Below are 12,625 nucleotides of genomic sequence, written 5' to 3' on the forward strand. Positions count from 1 at the left end.
ACCACAGTTCCCTGCCCTATCTGGCATTTGGATGCCTTGATAGAGAGGCCTGCAGATTGCAGAGCCTTCAAAACCTTCTTCAGGTGGATCAGGTGATCCTGCCAGGTGGAGCTGAAGACAGCAATATCATCAAGATAAGCTGCACTAAAGGATTCCAGCCCAGCAAGGACTTGATTCACCAACCTTTGGAAGGTGGCAGGGGCATTCTTTAAACCAAAGGGCAAAACAGTGAACTGATAATGCCCATCCGGTGTGGAGAATGCTGTCTTTTCTTTTGCTCCAGGGGCCATTTTGATTTGCCAGTACCCTGCTGTTAAGTCAAAGGTACTTAAGAATTTGGCAGCCCCTAATTTGTCTATTAGCTCATCAGCTCTAGGAATGGGATGGGCATCTGTCTTGGTGACAGAGTTGAGACCTCTGTAGTCCACACAAAACCTCATCTCTCTCTTTCCTTCTTTGGTGTGAGGTTTGGGGACTAAGACCACTGGGCTAGCCCAGGGGCTGTCAGAGTACTCAATTACTCCCAATTCCAGCATCTTGTGGACTTCCACCTTGATGCTTTCCTTAACTTGGTCAGACTGTCTAAATATTTTGTTTTTGACAGGCATGCTGTCTCCTGTGTCCACATCATGGGTACACAGGTGTGTCTGACCAGGGGTTAGGGAAAAGAGTTCAGCAAACTGCTGCACGACCTTCCTGCAGTCAGACTGCTGCTGGCTAGAGAGGGTGTCTGAGTAGATCACTCCATCTACTGAGCCATCTTTAGGGTCTGATGAGAGGAGATCAGGGAGAGGTTCACTCAGCTTCCTGGTCCTCATCTGTTACCATCAACAGATTTACATCAGCCCTGTCATGGAAGAGCTTAAGGCGGTTCACATGGATCACCCTCTTGGGGCTCCTGCTTGTGCCCAGGTCCACCAGGTAGGTGACCTGACTCTTCCTTTCTAGTACTGGGTAAGGGCCACTCCATTTGTCCTGAAGTGCCCTGGGAGCCACAGGCTCCAGAACCCAGACGTTCTGCCCTGGTTGAAATTCAACCAGTGCAGCCTTTTGGTCATACCACAACTTCTGGAGTTGTTGGCTGGCCTCAAGGTTTTTACTTGCCTTTTCCATGTACTCTGCCATCCTTGAGCGAAGGCCAAGTACATAGTCCACTATGTCTTGTTTAGGCTCATGAAGAGGTCTCTCCCAGCCTTCTTTAACAAGAGCAAGTGGTCCCCTTACAGGGTGGCCAAACAGAAGTTCAAAGGGTGAGAATCCTACTCCCTTCTGAGGCACCTCTCTGTAAGCGAAAAGCAGACATGGCAGGAGGACATCCCATCTCCTTTTGAGTTTTTCTGGGAGCCCCATGATCATGCCCTTTAATGTCTTGTTGAATCTCTCAACAAGGCCATTAGTTTGTGGATGATATGGGATAGTGAATTTGTAAGTCACTCCACACTCATTCCACATGTGTTTTAGGTATGCTGACATGAAGTTGGTACCTCTGTCAGACACCACCTCCTTAGGGAAACCCACTCTGGTAAAGATACCAATGAGGGCCTTGGCTACTGCAGAGGCAGTAGTCGACCTAAGGGGAATAGCTTCAGGATACCTAGTAGCATGATCCACTACTACTAGGATGTACATATTTCCTGAGGCTGTGGGAGGTTCTAGTGGACCAACTATGTCCACACCCACTCTTTCAAAGGGGACCCCCACCACTGGAAGTGGAATGAGGGGGGCCTTTGGATGCCCACCTGTCTTACCACTGGCTTGACAGGTGGGGCAGGAGAGGCAAAACTCCTTAACCTTCTGGGACATATTGGGCCAGTAGAAGTGGTTGACTAACCTCTCCCACGTCTTGGTTTGTCCCAAATGCCCAGCAAGGGGAATATCATGGGCTAAGGTCAGAATAAACTCTCTGAAACCCTGAGGCACTACCACTCTCCTAGTGGCACCAGGTTTGGGATCTCTTGCCTCAGTGTACAGGAGTCCATCTTCCCAATAGACCCTGTGTGTTCCATTTTTCTTGCCTTTGGACTCTTCAGCAGCTTGCTGCCTAAGGCCTTCAAGAGAGGGGCAGGTTTCTTGTCCCTTACACAACTCTTCCCTTGAGGGTCCCCCTGGGCCCAAGAGCTCAACCTGATAAGGTTCCAGCTCCATAGGCTCAGTTCCCTCAGAGGGCAGAACTTCTTCCTGAGAAGAGAGGTTCTCTTTTTGGCGTTGTGTTGCAGCTGGTTTCCCAGCTGACTTTCCTTGTCTCTTGGTAGGCTGGGCCATTTTTCCAGACTCCAGCTCTACTTTTTCACCCTGTGCCTTGCACTGTGCCCTAGTCTTGACACACACCAGTTCAGGGATACCCAGCATGGCTGCATGGGTTTTCAGTTCTACCTCAGCCCATGCTGAGGACTCCAGGTCATTTCCAAGCAAACAGTCTACTGGGATATTTGAGGAGACCACCACCTGTTTCAGGCCATTGACCCCTCCCCACTCTAAAGTTACCATAGCCATGGGATGTACTTTAGTCTGATTGTCAGCGTTGGTGACTGGATAAGTTTGTCCAGTCAGGTATTGGCCAGGGGAAACCAGTTTCTCTGTCACCATGGTGACACTGGCACCTGTATCCCTCAGGCCCTCTACACTTGTCCCATTAATTAAGAGCTGCTGCCTGTATTTTTGCATGTTAGGGGGCCAGGCAGCCAGTGTGGCTAAATCCACCCCACCCTCAGAGACTAATGTAGCTTCAGTGTGACACCTGATTTGCTCTGGGCACACTGTTGATCCCACTTGGAGACTGGCCATTCCAGTTTTAGCTGGATGGGAGTTAGAAGTGGTATCTTTCTTGGGACAGGCCTTGTCTCCAGTTTGGTGTCCAGACTGACTACAGTTTCGACACCAGGCCTTTTTGGGATCAAAGTTTTTACCCTTGTACCCAGGATTGTTTTGTGAAGAGGCTCTGGGCCCACCCTCCTGTGCAGGTTTTTGGGGGCCTGTAGAAGACTCTTTACTATTTTTATTTTTGGCTGTCTCACCACCTTTCCCCTGGGGAGGTTTTGTGACCCCTTTCTTTTGGTCACCCCCTGTGGAAGTTTTGGACACCCTAGTCTTGACCCAATGGTCCGCCTTCTTTCCCAATTCTTGGGGAGAAATTGGTCCTAGGTCCACCAGATGCTGATGCAGTTTATCATTGAAACAATTACTTAATAGGTGTTCTTTCACAAATAAATTGTACAGCCCATCATAATCATTTACACCATTTCCTTGAATCCAACCATCTAGTGTTTTTACTGAGTAGTCTACAAAGTCAACCCAGGTCTGGCTCGAGGATTTTTGAGCCCCCCTGAATCTAATCCTATACTCCTCAGTGGAGAATCCAAAGCCCTCAATCAGGGTACCCTTCATGAGGTCATAAGATTCTGCATCTTTTTTAAAGAGTGTGAGGAGTCTATCCCTACACTTTCCTGTGAACATTTCCCAAAGGAGAGCACCCCAGTGAGATTTGTTCACTTTGCTGGTTTCACAAGTCCTCTCAAAAGCTGTGAACCATTTGGTGATGTCATCACCATCTTCATATTTAGTTACAATCCCTTTGGGGATTTTCAACATGTCAGGAGAATCTCTGACCCTAGTTATGTTGCTGCCACCATTGATGGGTCCTAGGCCCATCTCTTGTCTTTCCCTTTCTATGGCTAGGATCTGTCTTTCCAAAGCCAATCTTTTGGCCATCCTGGCTAACTGGATGTCCTCTTCACTGGAGTTATCCTCAGTGATTTGAGAGGTGCTGGTCCCTCCTGTGAGGGAGCCAGCATCTCTGACTAGTATTTTTGGAGTCAGGGCTTGAGAGGCCCTGTCCTCCCTAGATAGGACTGGTAGGGGGGAATCTTCCTCCAATTCACTATCATCTTCCTCTGTGTTATCCACAGAGGGGTTGGCTCTATCATACTCTGCCAACAGCTCCTGGAGCTGTACTTTGGTAGGTCTGGAGCCCATTGTTATTTTTCTTATGTTACAGAGTGACCTTAGCTCTCTCATCTGGAGATGGAGGTAAGGTGTGGTGTCGAGTTCCACCACATTCACATCTGTGCTAGACATTATGCTTCTAAAAGTTGGAATACTTTTTAAGAAACTAAAACTGGTTCTAGAATCTAATTCAAACTTTTACAAACTTTTAAACTCTAAAAGAAATGCTAACAGGGACTAACACAAGGCCCTAGCAGGACTTTAAAGAATTTAGAAAACTTTTCAAATTGCAAAAATCAATTTCTAATGACAATTTTGGAATTTGTCGTGTGATCAGGTATTGGCTGAGTAGTCCAGCAAATGCAAAGTCTTGTACCCCACCGCTGATCCACCAATGTAGGAAGTTGGCTCTGTATGTGCTATTTCAAAGTAAGGAATAGCATGCACAGAGTCCAAGGGTTCCCCTTAGAGGTAAAATAGTGGTAAAAAGAGATAATACTAATGCTCTATTTTGTGGTAGTGTGGTCGAGCAGTAGGCTTATCCAAGGAGTAGTGTTAAGCATTTGTTGTACATACACATAGACAATAAATGAGGTACACACACTCAGAGACAAATCCAGCCAATAGGTTTTGTATAGAAAAATATCTTTTCTTAGTTTATTTTAAGAACCACAGGTTCAAATTTAACATGTAATATCTTGTTTGAAAGGTATTGCAGGTAAGTACATTAGGAACTTTGAATCATTTCAATTGCATGTATACTTTTCAAGTTATTCACAAATAGCTACTTTAAAAGTGGACACTTAGTGCAATTTTCACAGTTCCTGGGGGAGGTAAGTTTTTGTTAGTTTTACCAGGTAAGTAAGACACTTACAGGGTTCAGTTCTTGGTCCAAGGTAGCCCACCGTTGGGGGTTCAGAGCAACCCCAAAGTTACCACACCAGCAGCTCAGGGCCGGTCAGGTGCAGAGTTCAAAGTGGTGCCCAAAACGCATAGGCTTCAATGGAGAGAAGGGGGTGCCCCGATTCCAGTCTGCCAGCAGGTAAGTACCTGCGTCTTCGGAGGGCAGACCAGGGGGGTTTTGTAGGGCACCGGGGGGGACACAAGCCCACACAGAAATTTCACCCTCAGCGGCGCGGGGGCGGCCGGGTGCAGTGTTAGAACAAGCGTCGGGTTCGCAATGGAAGTCAATGAGAGATCAAGGGATCTCTTCAGCGCTGCAGGCAGGCAAGGGGGGGCTTCCTCGGGGAAACCTCCACTTGGGCAAGGGAGAGGGACTCCTGGGGGTCACTTCTGCAGTGAAAGTCCGGTCCTTCAGGTCCTGGGGGCTGCTGGGGCAGGGTCTTTTCCAGGCGTCGGGACTTAGGTTTCAGGGAGTCGCGGTCAGGGGAAGCCTCGGGATTCCCTCTGCAGGCGGCGCTGTGGGGGCTCAGGGGGGACAGGTTTTGGTACTCACAGTCGTAGAGTAGTCCGGGGGTCCTCCCTGAGGTGTTGGTTCTCCACCAGCCGAGTCGGGGTCGCCGGGTGCAGTGTTGCAAGTCTCACGCTTCTTGCGGGGAGATTGCAGGGTTCTTTAAAGCTGCTCCTTTGGATAAAGTTGCAGTCTTTTTGGAGCAGGTCCGCTGTCCTCGGGAGTTTCTTGTCGTCGTCGAAGCAGGGCAGTCCTCAGAGGATGCAGAGGTCGCTGGTCCCTTTGGAAGGCGTCGCTGGAGCAGAGTTCTTTGGAAGGCAGGAGACAGGCCGGTGAGTTTCTGGAGCCAAGGCAGTTGTTGTCTTCTGGTCTTCCTCTGCAGGGGTTTTCAGCTAGGCAGTCCTTCTTCTTGTTGTTGCAGGAATCTAGTTTCTAGGTTCAGGGAGAGCCCTTAAATACTAAATTTAAGGGCGTGTTTAGGTCTGGGGGGTTAGTAGCCAATGGCTACTAGCCCTGAGGGTGAGTACACCCTCTTTGTGCCTCCTCCCAAGGGTAGGGGGTCACATCCCTAATCCTATTGGGGGAATCCTCCATCTGCAAGATGGAGGATTTCTAAAAGTTAGAGTCACCTCAGCTCAGGACACCTTAGGGGCTGTCCTGACTGGCCAGTGACTCCTCCTTGTTATTCTCATTATTTTCTCCGGCCTTGCCGCCAAAAGTGGGGGTGGGGCCGGAGGGGGCGGGCAACTCCACTAGCTGGAGTGTCCTGCGGTGCTGTGACAAAGGGGTGAGCCTTTGAGGCTCACCGCCAGGTGTTACAGCTCCTGCCTGGGGGAGGTGTTAGCATCTCCACCCAGTGCAGGCTTTGTTACTGGCCTTAGAGTGACAAAGGCACTCTCCCCATGGGGCCAGCAACATATCTCTAGTGTGGCAGGCTGCTGGAACCAGTCAGCCTACACAGATAGTCGGTTAAGTTTCAGGGGGCACCTCTAAGGTGCCCTCTGTGGTGTATTTTACAATAAAATGTACACTGGCATCAGTGTGCATTTATTGTGCTGAGAAGTTTGATACCAAACTTCCCAGTTTTCAGTGTAGCCATTATGGTGCTGTGGAGTTCGTGTAAAACAGACTCCCAGACCATATACTCTTATGGCTACCCTGCACTTACAATGTCTAAGGTTTTGCTTAGACACTGTAGGGGCACAGTGCTCATGCACTGGTACCCTCACCTATGGTATAGTGCACCCTGCCTTAGGGCTGTAAGGCCTGCTAGAGGGGTGTCTTACCTATACTGCATAGGCAGTGAGAGGCTGGCATGGCACCCTGAGGGGAGTGCCATGTCGACTTACTCATTTTGTTCTCACTAGCACACACAAGCTGGTAAGCAGTGTGTCTGTGCTGAGTGAGGGGTCTCTTAGGGTGGCATAATACATGCTGCAGCCCTTAGAGACCTTCCCTGGCATCAGGGCCCTTGGTACCAGAGGTACCAGTTACAAGGGACTTATCTGGATGCCAGGGTGTGCCAATTGTGGAATCAAAAGTACAGGTTAGGGAAAGAACACTGGTGCTGGGGCCTGGTTAGCAGGCCTCAGCACACTTTCAATTCAAAACATAGCATCAGCAAAGGCAAAAAGTCAGGGGGTAACCATGCCAAGGAGGCATTTCCTTACACGCAGTTCCAAGAATCCATCAGAAGAACAAGGTAATTACCTCCAAAAACTCTGTTGCTGGTGGATACTCTCACAAATTCGTCACTGCCCTCCCCCAACCCCACTCGTCTCTCTGTTTTATGTAGTGGACTATTGAACATCATAATAAACATCATAATAAGTTCCCAACTTAGGAATCAACTCGCTGTCATGAACAATTTGTAAAATGATCCATGTATGAGAGTGCAGAAGGAGAGAGAGTAAAGAAACTGTGCACAGGAGATATATGCATCTCCACTGGTTGTGTGGAGCCATCGCAGAGCCACGTGGCACCACTTAACAGTGCATGGGAACATTGGTGAAAATTTGCCAGATCCAATCTGGCACCTGTTAATGTTATAGAGCTGGAGAATCTCCACACATAGACTATCCATCAGAAAGATCCTACCTGACGATAAGCAACTAGTTTATCTGTCGTTGTTATATGTTCTTCTTTCTATGTTTGGTTGGGGCCCCCTGTATGATGCTTTTACTTAGTTGCTCATTAAGGCCCTAGGCCATACTAGTTGTTCCTCATTTGCAATAGCTGATGAATTTATTTTCATTATTATGCAACAGTGTTGATTACTTTTATCATGTGTTTTGATTGTATATTTTAGGTCATATAGCCAATTATACTTTTGAATAGCTGTTAATTATGAAATAGCATAACAGCGTTAGGCTTTAACCATTTAAGTGCATGTGTGTAAGAGAATTATACCTTTATTTCTCCCATCTGACATCCTGATCACAAGATTTATTTTGATCAAACTTTGATAGGTTTAAATTAGGTTTAAATTAGCTGTTCACAGCCCTCTCGGTGACAGTGATTGGAACTTTTGAATACATTAGCAGATAGCATATCTCCGTGGATAAAAGCAAAGCCACCCCAAAGTCATCATCTCATAAACAGTCCTTCTGCGGAGACATATATTCTCACTCATCTTGCAGACAGATATTGAACTGGAAAAATAGATGATTCTCAGATACTCATCTGTGTTTACAATTTCAAGGGATCCTTACAAACAGGGGCGGCCCCTCTGCTGTGGCAGAGGAGCGTCGCCCCCTGCTGCAAGGAAGCAGAAAAATAAAATGATTATAAAAGCATTTTATTATCAGTTTATTTTTCTGCTTAGGTAGGGCGGGCAAGCATCCTATGTGTGGGGGGGGGAAGTGCTAGGTACACTCTAAGTGCGCATGTCACGTTTGGCTGGCCACCAGAGGCCGGCCAAACAGGCATGCGCACTTAGAACTCTCCACATCCACATCATGTAACAGCATGAAAGATGCATCTGATTGGGTGGGGAGGGGGAGCAAGACAGAAGCGGCAGGTAAGTGTTATTTGTATTATTGCCCCCTACTTCCTTCACTCCCCCACCCCTCCGGCTATGTGCGCTGCCCCACCAGCCCTTCCTGCCAGCAGCTGCCTCTGCTTATAAATGCACTTTATAACATGTTGTCTGCTTTCATAATATTTATGTTCTGTGCTTTTGGCTTCAATGCACTAATATTGATTTTTGTAATTATTTTGTTATATGTATATTCTGCCCTAACATTGACTTAAAATGAAGTCTTTGAAGACATCAGTGTGCAGAGTGCACAGCAGAAATCAAAGAATACATCAAAATGCCGGACAGTCTTTTGTGTGCAAAGCTGATAAATTGCTCCCTGCTCTTGCATTAGGGCAGGCACACTGTGGAAACATAACTAGGTTCTTTAACAAGTCAATGGGACTTTAAAGGGGCCAGACAGCACCTGATGGTTTCCCCCAGAATGTTAGTAAGCGTTCAAAGGAATACACAAATTATGTAATCATAGGTAAGGCGATTATACTTCACTATGCGAATATGCGCATTGATAAATGATTAAGCAAGGCAGGGGCCTTTGTCTCACTTCACAGGATGCACAGCTGGATGGCCAACAGAATGTTCAAAGCAATGCAGGAAATGGAACAAATGTCCTGCAGCTGGTGGCAGGAGCTTATGAAAACTCAGTCAAAGCTCGAGAACAACTCTTCTTCCAAGCAGAAAGACAACGCATGACAATAGTACTGCTTAGATGGGCACATCAAATTCATTGTCTTGCCAGATGATTATTTGTAAGAAAATTTGTTATTAGTTGGGCCGGATATGAGTCCTTTAGATCTAACAAAGTTCATAAATAAAAAAAACCTGGGCTCAACTCCCTGGTTGCTATGGCGCAGAGCAGCCAGACTGAACTTACAGAAATGTATAAAGTATTTAGCAGTACCAAGGCAATCAAAAAGTAAAAACACAACACAATAAATATCCTACAACCCATTTGTAAATATCAAGAAAAATGTAATAGGATAGATATTAAGTGAAAACATTTTTATCTTAAAAAGCTGAATGAAGATGATGGACGGAAGGCTGAACAATGCAAACATTCACCCCTCTCACAAAGTTCTGGGTTTAATCCATAATTTTTGTTGCCCACCACGCCACCCCAGTCCGGCCCTAGCCATATACACATCAGTCTTGACCCTCGATTCAAGCTAGCCTGGCTGATGAGGGGTGATACCCTGAAACTGGTCTCAGGATGCCTATGTCTGGTCCAGGGAGGACGTGGTCTGGCAGTTCAGGCTTGACTATTCCCATGGGGAACCGGGTCAAGACTGATTTGCATATGGCTGGGTCAAAACCAGGGTGGTGTGGTGGTCAAAAAAATGATGGATAAAACCCAGATCTCTGTGACGGGGGGTGAATGTTTGCATTGTTCAGCATTCCGTCCATCATCTGTTCTTTTACTGATCAGATGGGCAGTTGCAGGAAAAGGCCTCTTGTAGCTTGTTGTATCCCAGTAGCTTAAACAGGAGGACAGCCTCACGACCCTTGAAATCTAATTATTTTTCCTGGGCACAAGCGGGAGAACAGGTCCTCTAGGCTCTTCTCAGGACTCAGACAGCAGGTTCAGTCTGATCTTCCACACATCCAAGAGTGTCCTAAAGTTGGTGTCTGGAGATGCCATAATAATGCCTGCCATTAGTTAGTGGGTTGGAATAATCCCTGGGGACACCCAGGTAAAAGCTCCCAGAGCTAACTCTACCCACTTTAGGCACTTTCAAGATGACAAAAGACTTGAAACGCACTAAACTTGGGCTCTGAGGGCTGGGTGTGTGTGGGGGAGTGTACTATGGAAATTCTAGCATCCTCCCACATGCAACACTAAAATCCAGTTTAAAGCAGCCACACTACTCCCAAAAAACCCAGAGACAGACGTCTGGTAGAACAAAATACATGGTTTTCAGCAAATTGACAGTAGATACACAAGAAATGTTATGGCATTTTGTTTCCTTCCTTTGAAGTGCACCCCAAGTGTTAAATGCAAAACAAGCAAACCAGTCAAAAGGCTTTGACACTGAAATGTCAAAAAGAGGCACACTGTAATCGGAGCCTGCTTGGCTAGGGGAATAAAGGAAGGGTCCTGCCCAAGTGTCTGCTAACATTTGTCCATGACAGGGGAGGCTTCTTTGAAGGACGCCCCAAGTGTCGTAGGAAAAAGCCCTACAGACCTGTCAAGCAGGATTTGATCAAGGATGGGTGAAACTCGCAGAGTTCACTCCGCAGAATTTGTGGGGTCACATAAAAACTCTGCAAGATTCTGCAGAGCTCCGCGAGCGGGTGGAATTAGGGGATGTTGCTCTGCTCATGCTGATTTTTAGCACCGACAGCTTGATCCGCTCTACCTATCTAATCAGCGTGAATTGCACCACACAGCGCTCCAGAGGGTGCTGCTTCTTTCTGCCACTCAAGTAGATTTTCTACTCGAGCTGCAGCCTTTTGAACACAAGCGGTCATGACATGCCGCAACCAACTGCATTGAAAAATCTCAGTGGGAGGCATTCTAGCCCCTGAATATCATGTTAGGGGATGCAAATTCTCGCTCGCACTCGCCAACTTAACGTTGTGGAGCCACATGCTAGAAACAATTCTGTCACGCAGCAGATAGCAGAGTTTTGCCAGAACTTCGCGCTCCAAGCGGAAGAGTGTTGAAAACTTTGCAAACTCCCCCAGGTAGCGGAATTTTTCACCTACCCCCAGATCTGACATTCAAGTAAGATTTGACACTTTTGTGTCAAAAATGATGCTCGTAGCCCTATTCTGCATATTGGATCAGGTTCAGAGAGGTCGTCTCTTCCCATTCAGGTCAGCCTATTATTTGCTCGTGGGAGGCATTTCATACCCATTGATACCAATTCAAATGCTAATTATTGGCTGGCAGGAGTGGGAAAGAAAAATTCAGATTAGCCCTCAGGAACTTCTGGCAAGGGAAAAGGTAAGTTTCTTAAAAAGACTTTTCCTTAATATTCAGAAAAAAATCAACCACCTTTGAATTGGAATTTTTAACAACTATTAAAAATAGTTGTTTAATTATTTTTCTAGCAAGTCCCATTTACGAGATATAGTATTAGTGTTCAATATTGCGTCCCAGTATTTTTCTATGAAACAGCCAGCATTGCTTCACTGAAAATAGCTTTTGGGTATTTTTGACTGCAAAGACATGTGTAGCATTAAAGTTTTACATATCCTACTTGTAAATACAGTGCATTTTGCCTTATAGGTAATAAGGCCTACTTAGGGATGCCTTATAACTATTTAAAAGGAATGTTTAAACTTGTAACCCTGGGTTACTTTGAAAGGTCAAATTGGCAGTTTAAATACTTACAGTCACGCTTCAGATGTCAGGCCTGCAGACATGTTTACACAGTCACTGTAGGGGATGGCACAGTGGGTGCTGCAGTCCTCTTGTGGCATTTAACATACAGGCCCTGGATACATTTTGGTACCATATACTAAGGACTTATTGGAATGTAGTATATGCCAATTAAGAATATCCCAATTTACCATGTTGGAGAGAGGAGCACAAACATTTTATCACTGGCTATCAGGGGTCAAATGCACAGAGTTCTGCCTCCAGCAAAATTCTATAGACCAGCAAAAGGTGAAAAATCTGGCGTGACCACACAGAAAAGGCAGATTTCCTACACTTTCTTAATAGTTAAAAGGAGGTTTCTCCCCTGTTGAAATGGGTAATTTTGACAGATCTGCCTTCAGGTTTCAAAGCTGCATCCGTTAGACTACATGTAAGCTGGAAGCCGTGTTTTCCTTGCCAGCCTAGTGGATGGCACACTATTTGCTGAAGACCACATGTGACATTTAACTTCCATGACATGGATGTATTTTATGAACCATATACTGTGGCCTTACTGAAAAGTTAGACATGCAGTTGGGTATTACCATGGTTTTTGGGTCAAAGCACACACACTGTGGAATGGTCAGCAGTGCCCCAGCATGCAGAAAAACAGTCTACAAAAAATGGATCAATTAAGATGAGCACAACTACGAAAAATAGACATTGTAAATCCGCCAAAGAGATGCCAAAACACTGCGCCCAGAAATGCAGATATATATCAGAGTATATAAAGAGAAAAAACAGTGTAGCAGCACTCAAAACAGCACTAACACTCACCAGTAGCCTTCTGCTATGGGCCTCTGGTGGAAATTAATCTGTAGCCCTCCCAGTGCATCCTGGTCAGTGTGGTCCATCCTTACAAAGCTGCAGT

At 46.3% G+C, this 12,625-nt stretch overlaps 1 protein-coding gene across 1 annotated transcript in view; it reads left to right on the forward strand.

The window, feature by feature from the left end:
* Positions 1–12,625, forward strand: part of CFAP57 (cilia and flagella associated protein 57) — a 178,020-nt gene that overhangs the window by 144,185 nt on the left and 21,210 nt on the right. The gene's annotated exons all lie outside the window — the stretch shown is intronic.

Source organism: Pleurodeles waltl, chromosome 4_1, assembly GCF_031143425.1.
Source record: "Pleurodeles waltl isolate 20211129_DDA chromosome 4_1, aPleWal1.hap1.20221129, whole genome shotgun sequence".
Taxonomy (NCBI): domain Eukaryota; kingdom Metazoa; phylum Chordata; class Amphibia; order Caudata; family Salamandridae; genus Pleurodeles; species Pleurodeles waltl.